Below are 6,515 nucleotides of genomic sequence, written 5' to 3'. Positions count from 1 at the left end.
GTTTGAATTTTCAAAATAAGGAACTGGCTAATCTGGTACTTAATAAGCTGTTTTATATACCATCAATAGTGCTCCCTCAGCTTTGATCAAAGAGATGCATTCTGAGTAGTAGTGATGGTGTCATTATTTCCCGGAGTGAAATAATTATGGCCGTCACAACAAACGTTCATTCAGGTTATTTTTAAGTAGTATATATTAGGATTTTTGTATGGTAATTTTCATTATTTGAACAGGTCTTATTTTAAAACATATAAATATTTCTGACTATTAGAGATAGTATGACAGGCATACTTTCAACTGCAGGCACTAACGTAAATAACATGCGCACACACACACATCCTCAATTTTAAATAATCTGAATGATAATGTTATAACCTATTTTTATGTTAGAAGTAGAAGAGTGAGTATAATGCATGAGAAATTAATGAATAAAATGCCTTTTACATGCATATTTGGCTGATTTGGATTAGGAAATAATTATTATTCTTTTTCAGGTCACTTAAAAGAAAGCAGGGTAATCCCAATATACAGTGTGAATAACAAAACATAGACTTGAATATGTTTTATGAATGAAGGCACTCGTGCAAGATTCTAATTGCTATCAGAACTTCACATACGACTATTTGAAAATTTTAATTATTTATAATATTATAAAATCAGGAAACAAGTAGATCAGTTCAACAATTAGAAATGTGACATAGCTTTTTTGAGAGGATATTTCAGTGTGATTGGGAAACAATAGGGTGGTCGTTCACCCATGGATTTTTTTATTTCTGCAGACATTGATGTTCATGATGATTATGACCACAGACAACATCTAGTTTGAGGTCCACCTCTATGACAATAGACTAACCCTTGGGCTCCTGCAGCAATGATAATATTGAATGATTTGTGGGGTTATTATGATCATCAGTGTAACCCAGTCAAATTATTTGGCAATTTTGAAAATCTTTACCATATCTGAAACCTTAAATGGTAAATTTTCTAAACATCATATGACTGTTCACTCGACCTGTGTATCACCCATGTTGCAACCACCATACTAGTTGAGATGCAAAGTTGAATATCAGTTCCTGTGCTTAGTCTTGTCATAATCTATTAGATGAGGTGGGAATGTATAGGAGAACAAGACAGAGGAACCCCTGGAAGGCTTAATACATGAAGTGCAGAGCTCTTTTCTTGGGTTAAATAGATAATACTGACTAATAAGAGCTTTGACAATTCCAGGAAAGGAAATTTCCTTTGAGGCTAAGAATTATAGTAGGTAAGGGCCAGATCTAGGACAAAGAATGTTTATAAAAGAATAATAAGCAGTAGTTTATGGTTCAAGCATTCTTTAATGTAAGAAAGTCTGCAATAGTAAGAAAGGAGGCTATAAACAACTCTTATTTATATGCACATGCATGCAGATAGCACATATTGCATGCATATACATATGTATGAATAGCACACATTTATATACAGGGGATGTGTGTATGTGTGTGTGTTTCATACCATTACATTAAAGCCTTAAAAGCAACAACTAAAGTTTCCCAAAGAAGAAAGAACTCTAATTCCAGAGATTTTAAAATTGCTATTCTCCACACTCTCATGAAGTAATTTTCTAAAATAAAATAAAATCTTAATATATATGCATCCTACTGGTTCTATTTCTCTGGAAAAACCCAATACGTTAATACACTACTTCTATTTCACAATAAATAATACTATTTTGAAATAATAGATAATAATAATAATTGACAGATAATCAAAACAATTATAAAAAGCCATTGTCTGATTTTCCTTTTGTGAAAGAAACTGCATTTTCATGTGTCTGTAGACCCAATAGATTTAAATAATCTTAATTTTAGCTCATTTGATTAGTACTTATTCATCTAAAACTACTCAGTGTTTCAGAAACTAAGTGCATATTTAATGACTATTTTTAATTTAAAGTGTTCTAGACCTATTTTTCTTAGCCCATTTTTCTTTTGTTCTCTAAACCTGAGTCTGTCTAATATTTTTCTTACATAATGCAGGATTTTTCCCTACTTTTATTTGTTACAAAAGATTTTTGGCATAATAATATTAAAACAACGAGAATGTGCACTGATATATGGGATGACATAATTTAAAACTCACAAATTTTTACTCAGGCTTGTCAAGAAAATCACTTTGTCTTTGTTGAATTACTAAAGTGTTTTTAAATGTAAATGCATATTCCTGTTTCACTGAGCGTGCTGTATTAAGTTAATCATTAAAAGTAGTTTGCCAATAAAATACATGAAAATGGAACACAAATTAAACAGCTTTAAAATAGGCATCACCATAGAAATAATTCTATGATTGATTACAATCTATTAATTGTAAAATATATGAAAATAATTGTATGTTATTGGTAAGAAAATACTAAAAAAATTGGCAAATATTGGGATATGGTATTATAATATCCTATTGAGTTGTTCTCAAGAAAGGAAAATATTTTGCCAAAGTTATGAGCTATAAATATTTTTCAATGGCTACAGAGCTTAAGAAGTTTTATTTATATTGTCCTAAGAATCACCAGTAAATTGAAAATTCAACATAGAACCAGAAATATCTTCCAATTGTTTGAATTGCTGCAGTCTGGAAGTAGCATCAAGAACATATTAAATGGGATAGTCAAAATCCTCAGAAGCATAATGCCACATACCTGGCATTCTAAAGATTTTTCAATAATTTCTCATGAATTTGTAAAATTAAATAAAGTACATTTAACAAATTATAATTTTCAAATGAAAGGATATAGGAGTAATGGAATCACATATTTAAAACAAAGCCACAAAAATTGTTTTCAGTTTTCAACATTTGAAAATTTTGAAAATGTGTTCATTATTTGACTATATGTTTACGGTAAACCTAATCTATGCTGAGTATCCTCCTAAATGTAAAACCAGTGCAGGAATGAACAAGGTCTCCACCCTGCCACTCAATGAGGAGACTGACAGTGAAAAAATGGGGTGTCTGAAACTGAGTGAGAAACACACAGACATTGCAGATAACAGATAAACAAACCAGTAAAATGAAACTCCATCCATTGATTTGATATTGAAGGATGAAAAACTGGGAATCAAAAGACCTTGGTATATTGATCTGTGTTACTGGAAAGAAATAATGGTTGCCAGTGTGTATATATGTATGTTCACACACACACACACACACACACACACACACACACTTTGATATATCAGAATTAATCAGTCATACTCATGTTGGGTTCCTGATATTTATTTTTATTATTTTTGTCCTGCTGTTCCTAAGTTCCTATAAGATTCTCTTGTTCAGAGAAAAGGATAATTTGATAATTATCTACTTTAAAAGGTGACCACATGGTTGCCCACCCATGATCCATATTCTAGGTTAATATGATAAAAGCTGGTCTAATGTTTTCCACATAGAGAATTGGAATTTAGGTCTTGGGCAAGGAATAGAGGAGGAAACAAATATTCTCTGCTTATAAAGGAAAAGGAGCAGCTCTTCACTTTCTCTCTTTGGAAATGCAGTGGGGTTGGGCCCTTATTTCATTATTTTATGGTGTACTAATAAATCTCTCCCAAGGTCAGATAGGTGATATGTCTCTAGGCAGAGAAGTCTCCCAAATCCTTGGAAGATGGAGCAGTGGGAAGGTCTGTAGAGTTATCACTCTCCATAAAAGTCTCAGTCCATTGCAAGGCCTGGTCTTAGCCCAGAATGCCAGGTTTCAGCAAGAGTAATTCAAAGAACTTAACTATGTAGAAACTTGAAGATATGTTCTCTGTGATCCCATAACACAAAAATATAATCTTCCATTATAGTCAAAATTTTTAGAAAAAAATAATGAAGTACTGGATAGAAATTAAAAGGGTGCAATATTTTTGAATGGACAGATTGTAGACCAGCAGGTGGAAGCAATGGCAGATAAGAGAATTTCTGCAACAAGACAGAACTTTTTACAGATAAAAAGTATAATAGTAATATGAGTAATAAAAAATAAATAAGATCATTGTAAATGAACTGATGTGACCTATGCTGTGTCATTGGACAGGTTGCATGCTATGAGCCACTTCAGGCAATGATAAAGTGCTGTATATTATTTTTTATGTAATATGTAAGTATTTAATCTTTGTTAGTTTCAGAAATTTCAATACTACCCTCCTCAAGTCTGCCTTCTTCAGGCTTTGTTACAGTATTGTTCATTGAGCATGAGTCTCTAATTTTGATGTAATCAAATTGTTCAATGATTACTTTTGTAGTTAGTGTATAAAGATATTAAAATGTTTTCCACAGTTTGAAGTAATACAAATCATCCCCCTGATATTTTTATGCTTATATTTCATCTTTTTTGGAATATGTTTTTTATATGTTGCAAGATAAGCATGTAATGTTACCCATGTATTTGAGCTAATTATCCCACTTATTCTTCACTTTTACACATTTCCACCAAAAAGTGTGTCTTCACAAATGTGTAATAACCAATCTGTAGCTCCTAATTTTATTAATCCCTTTTTGTTATTTTTAATTCCCAAACCAGCACTGTTTTATCATTACATTAAACTTTATAAGGTATGCTAATGTGTTGTAAGGCACTCTCTGACCTTTGGGAGTATGACCATGTATAATCATGTGTCTAATTAATCAGATATTATTTTAGGGCTTTGTAGCAAGGATCTCTGATTGACTCCATTTTCTCCTTCTTCCTTCATAACATAACAACAATTTTTTTTCTTTTCTTTTCTTTTTCTTTTTTTGCTGGGCATATTCCTACTTCTATAACAATCTATTTTACAAGTTTCATAGAAACTGGGACCATTTCTGAACACATGGGTGTAAGATCATTATTGTATGCACTTCTGTTTTCAGTCCCACTGGGACTAGAGTTGACTATGATACCTGAAGTTAAAACTGTCACATTGTGGGAAGTTTATTGAAAGCACAATATGCTGGAAAATTTATGACAAATAGTTCTAAAAACCTTCCTAATTTCTATTCTGGTAATTTTCTTAGTGTTTTTAATCTCTTTTTATGCAATTTTTATTAATTTATATTTTATCTGTTAATTTGGGATGTCAAATTTGTAAATTTTAATAAAATGTTTTTAATTCTTTGAATTTATTCTATATTTATAACTTTAATTTTTTTTTATAATTTCCCCAAAAGATATGTATTTCTTTATTGATCCTTCATGATATCTAATATATGTCTTTTTATTATTTTTCCTACAGTATTTCTGTGGTTTATTCATAATTTATATTCTTCTAATACTTTGGAATTTTTATTGTGATATTTGTTGATTCCTATCAATATCTTTTTCTACATTCATGTTTTTATTTTACTTTCTTTTTAAATAGATGGCACTTTTTCATTTGCTTTCAATTTTCTTGGAGTATAACCCAATCAACAAATGGGCCAAGGACCTGAACAGACACTTCTCAGAAGAGGATACACAATCAATCAACAAATATATGAAAAATATTCATAGTCTCTAGCAATTAGAGAAATTCAAATCAAATCTACTCTAAGATATCATCTCACTCCAGTTAGAATGACAGTTATTATGAAGACAAACAACAAAAAGTGTTGACAAGGATGTGTGAAGAAAGGTACACTCATACATTGCTGGTGGGACTGCAAATTGGTGCAGCCAATATGGAAAGCAGTATGAGATTCCTTGGAAAACTTGGAATGAAACCACCATTTGAGCCAGCTCTTCCTCTCCTTGGTCTACACCCAAACGACTTAAAAACAGCATACTTCAGGGACACAGCCACATCAATGTTTATAGCAGCTCAATTCACAATAGCTAAACTGTGGAGCCAACCTAGATGCCCTTCAGTGAGTGAATGGATAAAAAAAATGTAGCATATATACACAATGGAATTTTACTCAGCAATAAAAGAATAAAATCATGCTATTTGCATGTAAATGGATGGAGTTGGAGAAGATAATGCTAAGTGTATTTAGCCAATCCCAAAAAAACAAATGCCAAATTTTTTTCTCTGATGCAAGGAGCCTGAGTCATAGTGGGGTAGGGAGGGGGGACATGGGAGGAATAGATGAACTCTAGATAGGGAAGAGGCCTGGGAGGGGACGAGAGGGGGCAGGGGATTAGCAATGATAGTGGAATGTGATGGACATCATTATTCAAAGTACATGTATGAAGACATGAATTGGTGTGATCATACTTTATATACAGAAATATGAAAAACTATGCTCTGTATGTGTAATAAGAATTGTTATGCATTCTGCTGTACTGTATTTAAAAAATAAAATCAATTAAAAGAAAAGTAACAAAGACTAACATTTTCCTCTAAGGACTACTTTCATTGCAATTTTTCCATTAAAATAGTTCTTTATTTGCCTTTATAAATCTTAAAATTAATGAGTAAAGTTTAAAATATTTTAAATGATAATGAGTTCTTTGGAGAAAAACAGGCCAGAAATAACAAATAAAATATAGTTAGAAAAGATAGCACTGGTTGAAATGATCAGGAAGTCCCACTGATAGGCACCATTTCAGT

The sequence above is a fragment of the Urocitellus parryii genome, chromosome 1 (genome assembly GCF_045843805.1).
Source record: "Urocitellus parryii isolate mUroPar1 chromosome 1, mUroPar1.hap1, whole genome shotgun sequence".
Taxonomy (NCBI): Eukaryota; Metazoa; Chordata; class Mammalia; order Rodentia; family Sciuridae; genus Urocitellus; species Urocitellus parryii.
This window is presented reverse-complemented; position numbering follows the sequence as displayed.